Here is a 21,547-nt window from a genome sequence, read left to right as displayed (position 1 = left end):
CTAATGGTCTGGGGAGATGGCCATGAATCCATTATATCTAATGGACTGGGGAGATGGCCATGAATCCATTATATCTAATGGTCTGGGGAGATGGCCATGAATCCATTATATCTAATGGTCTGGGGAGATGGCCATGAATCCATTATATCTAATGGTCTGGGGAGATGGCCATGAATCCATTATATCTAATGGTCTGGGGAGATGGCCATGAATCCATTATATCTAATGGGCTGGGGAGATGGCCATGAATCCATTACATCTAATGGTCTGGGGAGATGGCCATGAATCCATTACATCTAATGGTCTGGGGAGATGGCCATGAATCCATTACATCTAATGGTCTGGGGAGATGGCCATGAATCCATTACATCTAATGGGCTGGGGAGATGGCCATGAATCCATTACATCTAATGGTCTGGGGAGATGGCCATGAATCCATTATATCTAATGGGCTGGGGAGATGGCCATGAATCCATTATATCTAATGGTCTGGGGAGATGGCCATGAATCCATTACATCTAATGGTCTGGGGAGATGGCCATGAATCCATTACATCTAATGGTCTGGGGAGATGGCCATGAATCCATTATATCTAATGGTCTGGGGAGATGGCCATGAATCCATTATATCTAATGGGCTGGGAGATGGCCATGAATCCATTATATCTAATGGTCTGGGGAGATGGCCATGAATCCATTATACCTAATGGGATGGGGAGATGGCCATGAATCCATTATATCTAATGGTCTGGGGAGATGGCCATGAATCCATTACATCTAATGGGCTGGGGAGATGGCTATGAAGCCATTACATCTAATGGGCTGGGGAGATGGCCTTGAATCCATTATATCTAATGGGCTGGGGAGATGGCCATGAATCCATTACATCTAATGGTCTGGGGAGATGGCCATGAATCCATTACATCTAATGGACTGGGAGATGGCCATGAATCCATTATATCTAATGGGATGGGGAGATGGCCATGAATCCATTACATCTAATGGTCTGGGGAGATGGCCATGAAGCCATTACATCTAATGGGCTGGGGAGATGGCCATGAATCCATTACATCTAATGGACTGGGAGATGGCCATGAATCCATTACATCTAATGGGCTGGGGAGATGGCTATGAAGCCATTACATCTAATGGGCTGGGGAGATGGCCTTGAATCCATTATATCTAATGGGCTGGGGAGATGGCCATGAAGCCATTATATCTAATGGTCTGGGGAGATGGCCATGAATCCATTACATCTAATGGACTGGGGAGATGGCCATGAATCCATTATATCTAATGGACTGGGGAGATGGCCATGAATCCATTACATCTAATGGTCTGGGGAGATGGCCATGAATCCATTACATCTAATGGTCTGGGGAGATGGCCATGAAACCATTACATCTAATGGTCTGGGAGATGGCCATGAAACCATTACATCTAATGGTCTGGGGAGATGGCCATGAATCCATTATATCTAATGGTCTGGGGAGATGGCCATGAATCCATTATATCTAATGGACTGGGGAGATGGCCATGAATCCATTACATCTAATGGTCTGGGGAGATGGCTATGAAGCCATTACATCTAATGGTCTGGGGAGATGGCTATGAATCCATTACATCTAATGGTCTGGGGAGATGGCCATGAATCCATTACATCTAATGGACTGGGGAGATGGCCATGAATCCATTACATCTAATGGACTGGGGAGATGGCTATGAATCCATTACATCTAATGGGCTGGGGAGATGGCCATGAATCCATTATATCTAATGGGCTGGGGAGATGGCCATGAATCCATTACATCTAATGGACTGGGGAGATGGCCATGAATCCATTACATCTAATGGTCTGGGAGATGGCCATGAATCCATTATATCTAATGGGCTGGGAGATGGCCATGAATCCATTAAATCCAACGGGATCCAGGGGTCTGTACGGGGGAGAGGTTAGCAACAGATCCACAGCCTCCGCCATTCTAACAGAGCAGCAGGTCAGTCAGAGTATTCCACACCTCAGCAGTGAATCTAAAGATACTGACAGGTTATTGAAAACCGACAAGTTAACGCTGCAATGACATGGTTCTAATACAAGTCTATTAGAAGGGCAGGTCTGGGACAGATTGTGGCTGGAGGAAAGTCCATCTGCATAGGAGCATCTACTCTGGCAGCCCAGTTATTGGCAAAGTATCTGATCTGATTGGTCAAAAGACCAAATAGTGGCGAAAGGATCAGAATTGTGCTACCTGTGTAAACCAGCCTCACTCAAATGTTGTAATGTGTATGTGTTATGTTTATCCTTATACCGTGAGCCAAAGTGCCAAATACACATTTCCATTCCTGTGTAAACAATGGACAAGTCTATCAGCTAGCATGCTAGTATACACCCATATAGTCCCAGTCATTGCGCTAACGCTAGTTAGCATTGACTCCCTCTTAACTTCCTTCATGCAGAGACACAGAGACGTAAAAATGGTATCCACAAGTTCACCTGACTCTGGGGAATTAGATAAAGGGCCTCAAATCCCCACGTATCCCTTTGACATGTAAATGTCTATAACCTCTCTGGGGTAGGGGGCAGTGTTTTGACATCCGGATGAAAAGCCCAAAGTAAACTGCCTGTTACTCAGGCCCAGAAGCTAGGATATGCATATAATTGGTAGATCTGGATGGAAAATACTCTACAGTTTCTAAATCTGTTAAGATAATGTCTGTACGTATAACAGAACTGGCAGGCAAAACCCGAGGACAAACCATCCAGGGGATTTTTTGTTGTTTATTTATTTATTTATTTTACCTTTATTTAACCAGAGGTAATAGGATATTCCAATGGTTTTCTTTGGGACTCCCTTTTTTATTAGGAACCTGGTTGCAGTTCCAATGACTTCCACTAGATGTCAGCAGTCTTTAGAAATTGTTCAATGTTTTTCTTTTGAGAAATGAAGAAGTGGTGCTATTCATTGTTCAAGTGTCACTCCAGATGGACTCTACTGTTTTGATGCGCGTGAACAGGAGTACGCTTCACGTTGTTTTTATCCGGTATTAGAAACAGTTTATTCCGTCTTAAATTTGATTGATTAGTAACGTTTTAGGATACATAAATTTGGATTAGGAACGTTGTTTGAAATGTTTGGACCAAGTTTACAGGTAACTTATTATATACTTTGTAGGCATGTTGGGTGAGTTAAAACCGGTGTATTTTTGAATCAAACGAGCCAAATAAATGGACATTTTGGGAATATAATGAAGGAATTTATCAAACAAAAGGACCATTTGTGATGTTTCTGGGACATTTTGGAGTGCCAACAGAAGAAGATCTTCAAAGGTAAGGCATTAATTATATCGCTATTTCTGACTTTTGTGGTGCACCTGCCTGGTTGAAATACGATTGTCATGTGTTTGTATCCTGGGCGCTGTCCTCAGATAAACGCATGGTTTGCTTTCGCCGTAAAGCCTTTTTGAAATCTGACACAGAGGCGGGATTAACAAGAAGTGAAGCTTTATTTTGATGTATAACACATATATTTTGAAGAATGTTAAATATTTTAATTTAATATTTTTGACGCTAGCGTCCCACCTACCCTAGAGAGGATAACAACATTCACTCGCCAGGCACCTGTTACAGGAGGAGAGAGACATGTTGTTGTTTATCTCTATTTATGTCTTACAGGGCCATCGTGTTTATCTGTCACTGTCTCTGGTCACAGGCAGCAGCATCCTGCCAAAGGTCTGACCTGGTTGCCACGACAACACGCTCCAAACCAATAAACCATGGAAACCAGGAAGAGTTCAAGCCAATCTACAGCCGCCCCCGTGTGATTGGCAGATTTACAAGGCCATATCATTGGCCAGCTAAATCAAGCTCTCTGGAATGGGAGAGATTTTTACTAGCCCGTTCTTTCCGCCTGGTTTGGGCTCTCAAATGAAAATGATTTACAATACTGTTGATAGATTGATTGGTCAGCAGTAAAAAGGCTCTGATCAAGCACTATTGGTTCTCTCTCTGTGTTTAATCTCGGTCTGAAAGCAGCACCATGCAGAGCAGCAGAAGTTATCTTTGTCTGAAAGCAGCATTATATAGGGCAGCAGAAGTTATCTTTGTCTGAAAGCAGCACCATGCAGAGCAGCAGAAGTTATCTTTGTCTGAAAGCAGCATTATATAGGGTAGCAGAAGTTATCTTTGTCTAAAAGCAGCATTATATAGGGCAGCAGAAGTTATCTTTGTCTAAAAGCAGCATTATATAGGGCAGCAGAAGTTATCTTTGTCTAAAAGCAGCATTATATAGAGCAGCATAAGTTATCTTTGTCTAAAAGCAGCATTATATAGAGCAGCAGAAGTTATCTTTGTCTGAAAGCAGCATTATATAGAGCAGCAGAAGTTATCTTTGTCTAAAAGCAGCATTATACAGGGTAGCAGAAGTTATCTTTGTCTGAAAGCAGCATTATATAGGGTAGCAGAAGTTATCTTTGTCTGAAAGCAGCATTATATAGGGCAGCAGAAGTTATCTTTGTCTGAGACATTAAATAGGGCAGCAGAGTTATCTTTGTCTGAAACCAGCATTATATAGGGCAGCAGAAGTTATCTTTGTCTGAAAGCAGCATTATATAGGGTAGCAGAAGTTATCTTTGTCTGAAAGCAGCATTATATAGAGCAGCAGAAGTTATCTTTGTCTGAAAGCAGCATTATATAGAGCAGCAGAATTATCTTTGTCTGAAAGCAGCATTATATAGGGCAGCAGAAGTTATCTTTGTCTAAAAGCAGCATTATATAGGGCAACAGAAGTTATCTTTGTGTGAAAGCAGCATTACACAGGGCAGCAGAAGTTATCTTTGTCTAAAAGCAGCATTATATAGGGTAGCAGAAGTTATCTTTGTCTGAAAGCAGCACCATGCAGAGCAGCAGAAGTTATCTTTGTCTAAAAGCAGCATTATATAGAGCAGCAGAAGTTATCTTTGTCTAAAAGCAGCATTATACAGGGCAGCAGAAGTTATCTTTGTCTAAAAGCAGCATTATATAGGGTAGCAGAAGTTATCTTTGTCTAAAAGCAGCATTATATAGGGCAGCAGAAGTTATCTTTGTCTGAAAGCAGCATTATATAGGGTAGCAGAAGTTATCTTTGTCTAAAAGCAGCATTATACAGGGCAGCAGAAGTTATCTTTGTCTAAAAGCAGCATTATATAGAGAGCAGAAGTTATCTTTGTCTAAAAGCAGCATTATACAGGGCAAAGAAGTTATCTTTGTCTGAAAGCAGCACCATGCAGAGCAGCAGAAGTTATCTTTGTCTAAAAGCAGCATTATATAGGGCAGCAGAAGTTATCTTTGTCTGGCCATTAAATAGGGCAGCAAAGTTATCTCCACCTCCATGTCATTATACACTAGCCTGACTCACCAGACATTATACACTAGCCTGACTCACCAGACATTATACACTAGCCTGACACACCAGATATTATACACTAGCCTGACTCAACAGACATTATAGCCTGACTCACCAGACATTATAGCCTGACTCACCAGACATTGTACACTAGCCTGACTCACCAGACATTATACACTAGCCTGACTCACCAGACATTATACACTAGCCTGACTCACCAGACATTATACACAGCCTGACACACCAGACATTATAGCCTTACTCACCAGACATTATACACTAGCCTGACACACCAGACATTATAGCCTGACTCACCAGACATTGTACACTAGCCTGACTCACCAGACATTATACACTAGCCTGACTCACCAGACATTATACACTAGCCTGACTCACCAGACATTATACACTAGCCTGACTCACCAGACATTATACACTAGCCTGACTCACCAGACATTATACAGACACTCAGACAGACATTATAGCCTGACTCACCAGACATTATACACTAGCCTGACACACCAGACATTATACACTAGCCTGACTCACCAGACATTATACACTAGCCTGACTCACCAGACATTATACACTAGCCTGACTCACCAGACATTATAGCCTGACTCACCAGACATTATACACAGCCTGACTCACCAGACATTATACACTACCTGACTCACCAGACATTATATACTAGCCTGACTCACCAGACATTATACACTAGCCTGACTCACCAGGCATTATACACTAGCCTGACTCACCAGACATTATAGCCTGACTTACCAGACATTATACACTAGCCTGACTCACCAGACATTATACACTAGCCTGACTCACCAGACATTATAGCCTGACTCACCAGACATTATAGCCTGACTCACCAGACATTATAGCCTGACTCACCAGACATTATACACTAGCCTGACTCACCAGACATTATACACTAGCCTGACTCACCAGGCATTATACACTAGCCTGACTCACCAGACATTATAGCCTGACTTACCAGACATTATACACTAGCCTGACTCACCAGACATTATAGCCTGACTCACCAGACATTATAGCCTGACTCACCAGACATTATACACTAGCCTGACTCACCAGACATTATAGCCTGACTCACCAGACATTATACCTGACTCACCAGACATTATAGCCTGACTCACCAGACATTATACACTAGCCTGACTCACCAGACATTATACACTAGCCTGACTCACCAGACATATAGCCTACTCACCAGACATTATACACTAGCCTGACTCACCAGACAGTATACACTAGCCTGACTCACCAGACATTATACACTAGCCTGACTCACCAGACATTATACACTAGCCTGACTCACCAGACATTATACACTAGTACTCACCAGACATTATAGCCTGACTCACCAGACATTATATACTAGCCTACTCACCAGACATTATACACTAGCCTGACTCACCAGACATTATACACATAGCCTGACTCACCAGACATTATACACTAGCCTGACTCACCAGACATTATACACTAGCCTGACACAGACATTATAGCCTTACTCACCAGACATTATACACTAGCCTGACTCACCAGACATTATACACTAGCCTGACTCACCAGACATTATACACTAGCCTGACTCACCAGACATTACTAGCCTGACTCAGACATTATACACTAGCCTGACTAACCAGACATTATACACTAGTCTGACTCACCAGACATTATACACTAGCCACTCACCAACATTATACATAGGACTCACCAGACATTATAGCCTGACTCACCAGACATTATAGCCTGACTCACCAGACATTATAGCTGACTCACCAGACATTATACACTAGTCTGACTCACCAGACATTATACACTAGCCTGACTCACCAGAGATTATAGCCTGACTCACCAGACATTATAGCCTGACTCACCAGACATTATACACTAGCCTGACTCACCAGACATTATACACTAGCCTGACTCACCAGACATTATAGCCTGACTCACCAGACATTATACACTAGCCTGACACACCAGACCACATCCATGACATCTTACCTTAGAAAGTCTGGAGCTTTAGAGATCATGTTCTCGAACCATAGGAGAGCTTACTGTCCCCTCAGTCAGCCTCCTCCATGGCCTTGTACAGACCAGATTGACCTCTTCAGGGTCAGCTCTCCATCAGCCGGTTCAGACTTCTCCAGATCCTCCTTACACAGGAAGTTATCCAGTAAAATCTGACACACATTGGAAGACAAAATGAGATGAAGAGATTAAAATGGGTGAAATGAAGAAATTCAAAACTTGTTTGAATGGCGCAGGACAGAACCATGGAGTTGGACTGATGGCCTATGTACACGCAAGAAATTCAAAAGCCTCACTAAATAAGTTACTAAATAACTAAATAAGTAACTCAGTAAGCAAGATAAAACAGAGTAAGTATGAGTCAGAGTCCTAGTTGTCATCAGACAGACACACATACAGACACTCAGACAGACAGACCTAAAGACAGACAGACAGACAGACAGACAGACAGACAGACAGACCTAAAGACAGACACACAGACACTCAGACAGACAGACAGATAAACATATTCTCATCAGTGACTCCATAGGAGACATACTAGTCTACTCAGTACTAACCATAGGAGACATACTAGTCTACACAGTACTAACCAGTACTAACCAGTACTAACCATAGGAGACATACTAGTCTACTCAGTACTAACCAGTACTAACCATAGGAGACATACTAGTCTACTCAGTACTAACCAGCACTAACCATAGGAGACATACTAGTCTACTCAGTACTAACCAGTACTAACCAGTACTAACCATAGGAGACATACTAGTCTACTCAGTACTAACCAGTACTAACCAGTACTAACCAGTACTAACCATAGGAGACATACTAGTCTACTCAGTACTAACCAGTACTAACCATAGGAGACATACTAGTCTACTCAGTACTAACCAGCACTAACCATAGAGACATACTAGTTTACTCAGTACTAACCAGCACTAACCATAGGAGACATACTAGTCTACTCAGTACTAACCAGTACTAACCATAGGATACATACTAGTCTACTCAGTACTAACCAGCACTAACCATAGGAGACATACTACTCCACTCAGTACTAACCAGTACTAACCAGTGCTAACCATAGAAGACATACTAGTCTACTCAGTACTAACCAGTACTAACCATAGGAGACATACTAGTCTACTCAGTACTAACCAGTACTAACCATAGGAGACATACTAGTCTACTCAGTACTAACCAGTACTAACCAGTACTAACCATAGGATACATACTAGTCTAACTCAGTACTAACCAGTACTAACCAGTACTAACCATAGGAGACATACTAGTCTACTCAGTACTAACCAGTACTAACCATAGGAGACATACTAGTCTACTCAGTACTAACCAGTACTAACCAGTACTAACCATAGGATACATACTAGTCTACTCAGTACTAACCAGTACTAACCAGTACTAACCAGTACTAACCATTGGAGACATACTAGTCTACACAGTACTAACCAGTACTAACCATAGGAAACATACTAGTCTACACAGTACTAACCAGTACTAACCAGTACTAACCATAGGAGACATACTAGTCTACACAGTACTAACCAGTACTAACCATAGGAGACATACTAGTATACTCAGTACTAACCAGTACTAAACAGTACTAACCATAGGAGACATACTAGTCTACTCAGTACTAACCAGTACTAACCATAGGAGACATACTAGTATACTCAGTACTAACCAGTACTAACCATAGGAGACATACTAGTCTACTCAGTACTAACCAGTACTAACCATAGGAGACATACTAGTCTACTCAGTACTAACCAGTACTAACCAGTACTAACCAGTACTAACCATAGGATACATACTAGTCTACACAGTACTAACCAGTACTAACCATAGGAGACATACTAGTCTACACAGTACTAACCAGTACTAACCCGTACTAACCATAGGAGACATACTAGTCTACTCAGTACTAACCAGTACTAACCAGTACTAACCATAGGATACATACTAGTCTACACAGTACTAACCAGTACTAACCATAGGAGACATACTAGTCTACACAGTACTAACCAGTACTAACCAGTACTAACCATAGGAGACATACTAGTCTACTCAGTACTAACCAGTACTAACCATAGGAGACATACTAGTCTACTCAGTACTAACCAGTACTAACCCGTACTAACCATAGGAGACATACTAGTCTACTCAGTACTAACCAGTACTAACCAGTACTAACCATAGGATACATACTAGTCTACACAGTACTAACCATAGGAGACATACTAGTCTACACAGTACATACTAACCAGTACTAACCAGTACTAACCATAGGAGACATACTAGTCTACACAGTACTAACCAGTACTAACCATAGGAGACATACTACTCCACTCAGTACTAACCAGTGCTAACCATAGAAGACATACTAGTCTACTCAGTACTAACCAGTACTAACCATAGGAGACATACTAGTCTACTCAGTACTAACCAGTACTAACCATAGGAGACATACTAGTCTACTCAGTACTAACCAGTACTAACCAGTACTAACCATAGGATACATACTAGTCTACTCAGTACTAACCAGTACTAACCAGTACTAACCATAGGAGACATACTAGTCTACTCAGTACTAACCAGTACTAACCATAGGAGACATACTAGTCTACTCAGTACTAACCAGTACTAACCAGTACTAACCATAGGATACATACTAGTCTACTCAGTACTAACCAGTACTAACCAGTACTAACCAGTACTAACCATTGGAGACATACTAGTCTACACAGTACTAACCAGTACTAACCATAGGAGACATACTAGTCTACACAGTACTAACCAGTACTAACCAGTACTAACCATAGGAGACATACTAGTCTACACAGTACTAACCAGTACTAACCATAGGAGACATACTAGTATACTCAGTACTAACCAGTACTAAACAGTACTAACCATAGGAGACATACTAGTCTACTCAGTACTAACCAGTACTAACCATAGGAGACATACTAGTCTACACAGTACTAACCAGTACTAACCATAGGAGACATACTAGTATACTCAGTACTAACCAGTACTAACCATAGCAGACATACTAGTCTACTCAGTACTAACCAGTACTAACCATAGGAGACATACTAGTCTACTCAGTACTAACCAGTACTAACCAGTACTAACCAGTACTAACCATAGGATACATACTAGTCTACACAGTACTAACCAGTACTAACCATAGGAGACATACTAGTCTACACAGTACTAACCAGTACTAACCCGTACTAACCATAGGAGACATACTAGTCTACACAGTACTAACCAGTACTAACCAGTACTAACCATAGGAGACATACTAGTCTACACAGTACTAACCAGTACTAACCAGTACTAACCATAGGAGACATACTAGTCTACACAGTACTAACCAGTACTAACCATCGGAGACATACTAGTATACACAGTACTAACCAGTACTAACCAGTACTAACCATAGGATACATACTAGTTTACACAGTACTAACCAGTACTAACCATAGGAGACATACTAGTCTACACAGTACTAACCAGTACTAACCAGTACTAACCATAGGAGACATACTAGTCTACACAGTACTAACCAGTACTAACCAGTACTAACCATAGGAGACATACTAGTCTACTCAGTACTAACCAGTACTAACCAGTACTAACCAGTACTAACCATAGGAGACATACTAGTCTACACAGTACTAACCAGTACTAACCAGTACTAACCATAGGAGACATACTAGTCTACACAGTACTAACCAGTACTAACCATAGGAGACATAGTAGTCTACTCAGTACTAACCAGTACTAACCAGTACTAACCAGTACTAACCATAGGAGACATACTAGTCTACACAGTACTAACCAGTACCAACCATAGGATACACACTAGTCTACACAGTACTAACCAGTACTAACCATAGGAGACATACTAGTATACTCAGTACTAACCAGTACTAACCATAGGAGACATACTAGTATACACAGTACTAACCAGTACTAACCAGTACTAACCATAGGAGACATACTAGTCTACTCAGTACTAACCAGTACTAACCATAGGAGACATACTAGTATACACAGTACTAACCAGTACTAACCAGTACTAACCATAGGAGACATACTGGTCTACTCAGTACTAACCAGTACTAACCATAGGAGACATACTAGTCTACACAGTACTAACCAGTACTAACCATAGGAGACATACTAGTCTACACAGTACTAACCAGTACTAACCCGTAGTACTAACCATAGATTTTAAAAGCATATATGGTCTTCAGTTCTCGTGGGGCCGTTTCGCAGAGAGCAGAGAACATGTCTACAAAGTCATTGAAGCTCAAGTTGCCTTGTCCGTCCTCAGAGAAGACTTCCACCATGCGGTTTCTGAACGGGTTCTCCTGTAAGAAGGAGCAGAGGGACAGGAACAATCAGTACTGTGTACAGGGCATTATGGGTATTGTAGTCCATCATGAGTGAGTCAGTACTGTATACAGGGAATTATGGGTATTGTAGTACATCATGAGTGAGTCAGTACTGTGTACAGGGCATTATGGGTATTGTAGTACATCATGAGTGAGTCAGTACTGTGTACAGGGCATTATGGGTATTGTAGTACTGTATCATTATGGGTATTGTAGTAGATCATGTGAGTCAGTACTGTATACAGGGCATTATGGGTATTGTAGTAGATCATGAGTGAGTCAGTACTGTACACAGGGCATTATGGGTATTGTAGTAGATCATGAGTGAGTCAGTACTGTATACAGGGCATTATGGGTATTGTAGTAGATCATGAGTGAGTCAGTACTGTATACAGGGCATTATGGGTATTGTAGTAGATCATGAGTGAGTCAGTACTGTACACAGGGCATTATGGGTATTGTAGTACATCATGAGTGAGTCAGTACTGTACACAGGGCATTATGGGTGTTGTAGTAGATCATGAGTGAGTCAGTACTGTATACAGGGCATTATGGGTATTGTAGTAGATCATGAGTGAGTCAGTACTGTATACAGGGCATTATGGGTATTGTAGTACATCATGTGTGAGTCAGTACTGTATACAGGGCATTATGGGTATTGTAGTACATCATGAGTGAGTCAGTACCTTATACAGTGCATTATGGGTATTGTAGTACGTCATGCTACAGGTACTACTAAGAGGAATATGGAGTCTCAGACCATGACGGTGATGTAAATAGATGCAGAGTAAAGTCCTGCGTCCCCTTCCACTGTGTCTTATGTGGAACATAATAAACGGGTCTCTATCCACCGGATCTGTACCAAACTCACTAACAGTGGCAGTAATAAAGCCTCTCTGAAAAAAATTATTGGCCGATATTGTATCTTCCATTCCTCTCAAAACTTTTAGAAAAATGTTGCACAGCAAGATTCCCGTCCTGAAGACAAACAATGTATACAGAAACGCTTCAGTCTGGTTTTTAGACCCCATCATAGCACTGAGACTGCACTTGTGAAGGTGGTAAATTACCTTTTAATGTGCGTTTTGACCGAGACTCTGCATCTGTCCTCGTGCTCCTAGACCTTAGTGCTGCTTTTGATACCATCGATCACCACATACTTTTGGAGAGATTTAAACCCAAATTAGTCTACACAGACTGGCCTGGTTTAGAGTTCTGGCCTGGTTTATATCTTATCTGTTGGAAAGATATCAGTTTGTCTCTGTGGATGGTTTGTCCTCTGACAAATCAACTGTACATTTTTTTGTTCCTCAAGGCTCCGTTTTAGGACCACTATTGTTTTCACTATATATTTTACCTCTTGGTGTGTATTCATTCTGGGTTCTGCTGAAACATAATGTTAACTTTCACTGCTATGTCGGATGACACACAGGGTTCTGTGACATTTCAATAAAACATGGTGAAGTGACTGTTTCCCTCCCTGGAAGCCTGTGTTTCAGACATAAGGAAGTCCTGGCTGCAATGTTCTATTTTAAACTCTGACAAAACAGAGATGAGTTCTAGGTCCCAAGAAACAAAAGATCTTCTGATGGATCTGACAATTAATCTTGATGGATGTACAGTACGTGTCAAATAAAACTGTGAAGGACCTGGGTTACTCTGTACCTTGATCTCTCATTTGAGTATCAAGACTGTTTCAAGGCAGCTATTTTTCCATTGTAGTAACATCAAAAATCAGAAACTTTCAGTCCAAAAATGATGCAGAAAAATTAATTCATGCTTTTGTCACTTCCAGGTTAGACTACTGCAATCCTCTACTTTCCGGTGTTGGATAAAGCACTAAATAAACTTCAGTTAGTGCTAAATACGGCTGCTAGAATCTTGACTAGAACCCAAAAATTTGATCATATTACTCCAGTGCCTAGCCTCCCTACACTGGCTTCCTGTCAAGGCAAGGGCTGATTTCAAGGTTTTACTGCTAACCTACAAAGCATTACATGGGCTTGCTCTTACCTAGCTTTCCGATTTGGTCCTGCTGTACATACCTACACGTACGTACGGTCACAAGACGTCAGGCCTTCTAATTGTCCCTAGAATTTCTAAGCAAACAGCTGGAGGCAGGGCTTTCTCCTATAGATCTACATTTTTATGGAATGGTCTGCCTATCCACGTGAGAGACGTCGGTCTCAACCTTTAAGTCATTATTGAAGACTCAGCTCTTCAGTGGGTCATATGATTGAGTGTAGTCTGGCCCAGGAGTGTGAAGGTGAATGGAAAAGCACTGGAGCAACAAACCGCCCTTGCTGTCTCTGCCTGATCGGTTCCCCTCTCTCCACTGGGATACTCTGCCTCTAACTCTATTACAGGGGCTGTCCCTAGGAGTGGTGCGTCACTTAAGTGGGTTGAGTCACTAGCGTGATCTTCCTGTCCGGGTTGGAGCCCCCCTTGGGTTGTGCCGTGGCGGAGATCTTTGTGGGCTATACTCGGCCTTGTCTCAGGATGTTAAGTTGGTGTTTGAAGATATCCCTCTAGTGGTGTGGGGGTTATGCTTTGGCAAAGCGGGTGGGGTTATATCCTGCCTGTTTGGCCCTGTTTGGGGGTATTGTCGGATGGGGCCACAGTGTCTCCCGACACCTCCTACAGTGCCTTGCGAAAGTATTCGGCCCCCTTGAACTTTGCGACCTTTTGCCACATTTCAGGCATCAAACATAAAGATATAAAACTGTATTTTTTGTGAAGAATCAACAACAAGTGGGACACAATAATGAGGTGGAACGACATTTATTGGATATTTCAAACTTTTTTAACAAATCAAAAACTGAAAAATTGGGCGGGCAAAATTATTCAGCCCCCTTAAGTTAATACTTTGTAGCGCCACCTTTTGCTGCGATTACAGCTGTAAGTCGCTTGGGGTATGTCTCCATCAGTTTCGCACATCGAGAGACTGAAATTTTTTCCCATTCCTCCTTGCAAAACAGCTCGAGCTCAGTGAGGTTGGATGGAGAGCATTTGTGAACAGCAGTTTTCAGTTCTTTCCACAGATTCTCGATTGGATTCAGGTCTGGACTTTGACTTGGCCATTCTAACACCTGGATATGTTTATTTTTGAACCATTCCATTGTAGATTTTGCTTTATGTTTTGGATCATTGTCTTGTTGGAAGACAAATCTCCGTCCCAGTCTCAGGTCTTTTGCAAACTCCATCAGGTTTTCTTCCAGAATGGTCCTGTATTTGGCTCCATCCATCTTCCCATCAATTTTAACCATCATCCCTGTCCCTGCTGAAGAAAAGCAGGCCCAAACCATGATGCTGCCACCACCATGTTTGACAGTGGGGATGGTGTGTTCAGGGTGATGAGCTGTGTTGCTTTTTACGCCAAACATAACATTTTGCATTGTTGCCAAAAAGTTCAATTTTGGTTTCATCTGAGCAGAGCACCTTCTTCACATGTTTGGTGTGTCTCCCAGGTGGCTTGTGGCAAACTTTAAACGACACTTTTTATGGATATCTTTAAGAAATGGCTTTCTTCTTGCCACTCTTCCATAAAGGCCAGATTTGTGCAATATACGACTGATTGTTGTCCTATGGACAGAGTCTCCCACCTCAGCTGTAGATCTCTGCAGTTCATCCAGTGTGATCATGGGCCTCTTGGCTGCATCTCTGAACAGTCTTCTCCTTGTATGAGCTGAAAGTTTAGAGGGACGGCCAGGTCTTGGTAGATTTGCAGTGGTCTGATACTCCTTCCATTTCAATATTATCGCTTGCACAGTGCTCCTTGGGATGTTTAAAGCTTGGGAATTCTTTCTGTATCCAAATCCGGCTTTAAACTTCTTCACAACAGTATCTCGGACCTGCCTGGTGTGTTCCTTGTTCTTCATGATGCTCTCTGCGCTTTTAACGGACCTCTGAGACTATCACAGTGCAGGTGCATTTATACGGAGACTTGATTACACACAGGTGGATTGTATTTATCATCATTAGTCATTTAGGTCAACATTGGATCATTCAGAGATCCTCACTGAACTTCTGGAGAGAGTTTGCTGCACTGAAAGTAAAGGGGCTGAATAATTTTGCACGCCCAATTTTCAGTTTTTGATTTGTTAAAAAAGTTTGAAATATCCAATAAATGTCGTTCCACTTCATGATTGTGTCCCACTTGTTGTTGATTCTTCACAAAAAAATACAGTTTTATATCTTTATGTTTGAAGCCTGAAATGTGGCAAAAGGTTGCAAAGTTCAAGGGGGCCGAATACTTTCGCAAGGCACTGTATCTCAGCCTCCAGTATTTATGCTGCAGTAGTTTATGTGTCGGGGGGCTAGGGTCAGTTTGTTATATCTGGAGTATTTCTCCTGTCTTATCCGGAGTCCTGTGTGAATTTAAGTATTCTCTCTCTAATTCTCTCTCCCTTTCTCTCTTTTTCTCTCTCTTTCTCTCTTTTTTTCTCTGTCTTTCTTTCCTACTGTCTTTCTTTCTTTCTCTCTCTCGGAGGACCTGAGCCCTAGGACCATGCCTCAGGACTACCTAGCCTGATGACTCCTTGCTGTCCCCAGTCCACCTGGCCGTGCTGCTGCTCCAGTTTCAACTGTTCTGCCTGCAGCTATGGAACCCTGACCTGTTCACCGGACATGTTACCTGTCCCAGACCTGCTGTTTTCTAGAGACAGCAGAAGTGGTAGAGATACTCTCAATGATTGGCTATGGAACCCTGAGCTGTTCACCGGACGTGCTCCCTGTCCCAGGCCTGCTGTTTTCAACTCTCTGGAGACAGCAGGGGCGGTAGAGATACTCTCAATGATTGGCTATGGAACCCTGAGCTGTTCACCGGACGTGCTCCCTGTCCCAGGCCTGCTGTTTTCAACTCTCTGGAGACAGCAGGAGCGGTAGAGATACTCTCAATGATCGGCAATAAAAAGCCATCTGACATTTACACCTGAGGTGCTGACCTGTTGCACCCTTGACAGCCACTGTGATTATCATTATTTGACCCTGCTGGTCATCTATGAACATTTGAACATCTTGGCCATGTTCGGTTATAATCTCCACCCGGCACAGCCAGGAAAGGACTGGCCACCCCTCATGGCCTGGTTCCTCTCTAGTTTTCTTCCTAGGTTCCTGCCTTTCTAGGGAGTTTCTCCTAGCCACTGTGCTTCTACACCTGCATTGCTTGCTGTTTGGGGTTTTAGCCTGGGTTTCTGTACAGCACTTTGAGATATCAGCTGATGTAAGAAGGGCTTTATACATACATTTGATTGATTGATCTACTTGATTGTCCCACTATAACAGATCTCCACGAGGTCAGTAGGTGACACAACAGCCCCAGACATCACACACTGCAGATGCCAAGTTTGCTAACAGAATGACGGCGCCAACAGCACAAACCGTCATTCTGTTACCAAAATTTGCATCTGCGCGGTTCAAGTGAAGGTGTTTATTTGTCATATTTTCTATGGAAGTTGTTAAAAGTCATCCTTGTGCATAAAGTTGCATGGTTTGTTTAACTTTGCAATCATTGTTTTTGAGTTTGACATACATTGAGTCTCAGCATCATTCTGTTACCGCGGAATTACGTTGAGTCTCAGCACCATTCTGTTACCGTGGAATTACATTGAGTCTCAGCACCATTCTGTTACCGTGGAATTACATTGAGTCTCAGCACCATTCTGTTACCGTGGAATTACATTGAGTCTCAGCACCATTCTGTTACCGTGGAATTACATTGAGTCTCAGCACCATTCTGTTACCGTGGAATTACATTGAGTCTCAGCACCATTCTGTTACATCATTCTGTTACCGTGGAATTACATTGTGCATCATTCTGTTACCGTGGAATTACATTGAGTCTCAGCATCATTCTGTTACCGTGGAATTGCCCTCAATCATCTTAAAAGCCTTTTAAACCCCAAAAGCACCAACTGGCGTCATTTTACAACCAAAATTGGTAAATGACAAATCTCCCAAAATAAGCATATATTTTTTAACTGCTCACAGATTTATAGTCAAAATTGATGTTTCAAAATAGACATTTGTGTTTCTGTTGAGATTCTGATCAATTTCACCCATCTCCAAATGTTAACAACATTAGTCTGCTATTAATTCAAAGCGTTGTGTTTCTGTGATACTCAGAGGCTGAGACATTAGCGACATACCGATACGACCTAAGATGGCCACCGATATGGGCGCCGGGGACCAATCAGACCTTGACCTCTTACTTTGGAGCTAACTCAGTTCCAATTAAGTTTGTTTTGGTGTAGAGACATTGACTAGAGACGTGTACTTACATTTGAATAACGTGTTCTTTTTGAGTTATAGGTGGTGCCACGCCCCAAGGGGACACATCTCGACTGGTGTTGTTGGGTCTGTTGTAAGTGGAATCGACTGGTGTTGTTGGGTCTGCTGTAAGTGGAATGGACTGGTGTTGTTGGGTCTGTTATAAGTTGAATGGACAGGTGTTGTTGGGTCTGTTGTATAAGTGGAATGGACTCGTGTTGTTGGGTCTGTTGTAAGTGGAATGGACCGGTGTTGTTGGGTCTGTTGTATAAGTGGAATGGACTGGTGTTGTTGGGTCTGTTGTAAGTGGACTGGTGTTGTTGGGTCTGTTGTAAGAGGAATGGACTGGTGTTGTTGGATCTGTTGTAAGTGGAATGGACCGGTGTTGTTGGTTCTGTTGTAAGTGGAATGGACTGGTATTGTTGGGTTTGTTGTAAGTGGAATGGACTGGTGTTGTTGGGTCTGTTGTAAGTGGAATGGACCGGTGTTGTTGGGTCTGTTGTAAGTGGAATGGACTGGTGTTGTTGGGTCTGTTGTAAGTGGAATTGACTGGTGTTGTTGGGTCTGTTGTAAGTGGAATTGACTGGTGTTGTTGGGTCTGTTGTAAGTGGAATTGACTGGTGTTGTTGGGTCTGTTGTAAGTGGAATGGAATGGACTGGTGTTGTTGGGTCTGTTGTAAGTGGAATTGACTGGTGTTGTTGGGTCTGTTGTAAGTGGAATTGACTGGTGTTGTTGGGTCTGTTGTAAATTGACTGGAATGGACTGGTATTGTTGGGTCTGTTGTAAGTGGAATTGACTGGTGTTGTTGGGTCTGTTGTAAGTGGAATTGACTGGTGTTGTTGGGTCTGTTGTAAGTGGAATGGACTGGTATTGTTGGGTCTGTTGTAAGTGGAATTGACTGGTGTTGTTGGGTCTGTTGTAAGTGGAATGGACTGGAATTGGACTGGTCTGTTGTGGAATTGGCTGGTGTCTGTTGGGTCTGTTGTAAGTGGAATGGACTGGTATTGTTGGGTCTGTTGTAAGTGGAATGGGCTGGTGTTGTTGGGTCTGTTGTAAGTGGAATTGACTGGTGTTGTTGGGTCTGTTGTAAGTGGAATGGACTGGTGTTGTTGGGTCTGTTGTAAGTGGAATTGACTGGTGTTGTTGGGTCTGTTGTAAGTGGAATGGGCTGGTGTTGTTGGGTCTGTTGTAAGTGGAATGGACTGGTGTTGTTGGGTCTGTTGTAAGTGGAATGGACTGGTATTGTTGGGTTTGTTGTAAGTGGAATTGACTGGTGTTGTTGGGTCTGTTGTAAGTGGAATGGACTGGTGTTGTTGGGTCTGTTGTAAGTGGAATGGACTGGTGTTGTTGGGTCTGTTGTAAGTGGAATGGACTGGTGTTGTTGGGTCTGTTGTAAGTGGAATGGACTGGTATTGTTGGGTTTGTTGTAAGTGGAATTGACTGGTGTTGTTGGGTTTGTTGTAAGTTGAATGGACTGGTATTGTTGGGTCTGTTGTAAGTGGAATGGACTGGTATTGTTGGGTCTGTTGTAAGTGGAATTGACTGGTGTTGTTGGGTCTGTTGTAAGTGGAATGGACTGGTATTGTTGTTTGGGTCTGTTGTAAGTGGAATGGACTGGTGTTGTTGGGTCTGTTGTAAATGGACTGGTGTTGTTGGGTCTGTTGTAATGGAATGGACTGGTGTTGTTGGGTCTGTTGTAAGTGGAATGGACTGGTATTGTTGGGTTTGTTGTAAGTGGAATTGACTGGTGTTGTTGGGTTTGTTGTAAGTGGAATGGACTGGTGTTGTTGGGTCTGTTGTAAGTGGAATGGACTGGTGTTGTTGGGTCTGTTGTAAGTGGAATGGACTGGTATTGTTGGGTTTGTTGTAAGTGGAATTGACTGGTGTTGTTGGGTCTGTTGTAAGTGGAATGGACTGGTATTGTTGGGTCTGTTGTAAGTGGAATTGACTGGTGTTGTTGGGTCTGTTGTAAGTGGAATGGACTGGTGTTGTTGGGTCTGTTGTAAGTGGAATTGACTGGTGTTGTTGGGTCTGTTGTAAGTGGAATGGACTGGTGTTGTTGGGTCTGTTGTAAGTGGAATGGACCGGTATTGTTGGGTCTGTTGTAAGTGGAATGGACTGGTGTTGTTGGGTCTGTTGTAAGTGGAATGGGCTGGTGTTGTTGGGTCTGTTGTAAGTGGTTCGCTAGGCTCTGATGTTATCTGTATTGGAAAAGCCATACAACATTTGTTATATAAAGGCTGACTTATGCTCCCAACAGTATGCTGCAACGGTAGCTCAACCAATGTTCTACAGTATGTTTACTGAGCACTGCGTGATTACAGATCATGATTTATTAAAAGAAGAACTCAAACGACCGATCGGACAACGCAAGAAAAATAAGAGACATGATGACTCAACAATATCACCACAGACTGAGTCCCTGTTCTCTCCCTCCTCTGTTTAAATGACCCTGTCTGTCTGTGTGGGCTCTGGTAACTGGGCTGTGCACTGCTGGGCTAGCTGGAGGGAGGGATGGAGGGATGGAGGGAGGGAGGGAGGGGGAGGGGAGGGAGGGAGGGGAGGGAGGGAAGGGAGGGAGGGAGGGAGGGAGGGAGGGAGGGAGGGGGAGGGAGCGAGGGAGGGAAGGGAAGGGAGAGAGGGAGGGAGGTAGGGGATGGAGGGAGGGAGGGAAGGAGGGAGGGAGGGAGGGAGGGAAGGGAAGGGAGAGAGGGAGGGGAGGGGATGGAGGGAGGGAGGGAGGGAGGGAGGGAGGGAGAGGGAGGAGGGAGGGAGGGAGGGAGGGAGGGAAGGGAAGGAGGGAGGGAGGGAGGGAGGGAGGGAGGGAGGGAGGGAGGGAGGGAGGGGAGGGAGGGAGGGGGGAAGGGAGAGAGGGAGGGAGGGGAGGGGGGAGGGAGGGAGGGAGGGAGGGAAGGGAAGGGAGGGAGGGAGGGAGGGAGGGATGGAGGGAGGGAGGGAAGGAAGGAGGAGGGAGGGAGGGAGGGAGGGAGGGAGGGAGGAGGGAAGGGAAGGGAGAGAGGGAGGGAGGGAGGGGAGGGGATGGAGGGAGGAGGGAGGGATGGAGGGAAGGGAGGGGAGGGAGGGAGGGAGGGAGGGAAGGGAGGGAGGGAGGGAGGGAGGGAGGGGGAGGGAGGGAGGGAGGGAGGGAGAGGGGAGGGAGGGAGGGAGGGAGGGAGGGAGGGAGGGAGGGAGGGAGGGAGGGAGGGAGGGGGAGGGAGGGGGAGGGAGGGAGGGAGGGGGAGGGAGGGGAGGGAGGGAGGGAGGGAGGGAGGGAGGGAGGGAGGGAGGGAGGGAGGGAGGGAGGGAGGGAGGGAGGGAGGGAGGGAGGGAGAGAGAGAGAGGAGGGAGGGAGGGAAGGAGGGAGGGGATGGAGACATATTGAGGCTGACTAATCACAATCGAGGTTGA

At 43.6% G+C, this 21,547-nt stretch overlaps 1 pseudogene; it reads right to left on the bottom strand.

Moving 5' to 3' along the window:
• Window positions 1-21,547, bottom strand: part of LOC135533401 (calcium and integrin-binding family member 2-like) — a 57,388-nt pseudogene that overhangs the window by 16,120 nt on the left and 19,721 nt on the right.

This window comes from Oncorhynchus masou, unplaced genomic scaffold (genome assembly GCF_036934945.1).
Source record: "Oncorhynchus masou masou isolate Uvic2021 unplaced genomic scaffold, UVic_Omas_1.1 unplaced_scaffold_2358, whole genome shotgun sequence".
In the NCBI taxonomy this organism is placed as follows: domain Eukaryota; kingdom Metazoa; phylum Chordata; class Actinopteri; order Salmoniformes; family Salmonidae; genus Oncorhynchus; species Oncorhynchus masou.
Note: the sequence above shows the minus strand (reverse complement) of the source record. Positions and strands in the feature narration are given on the sequence as shown.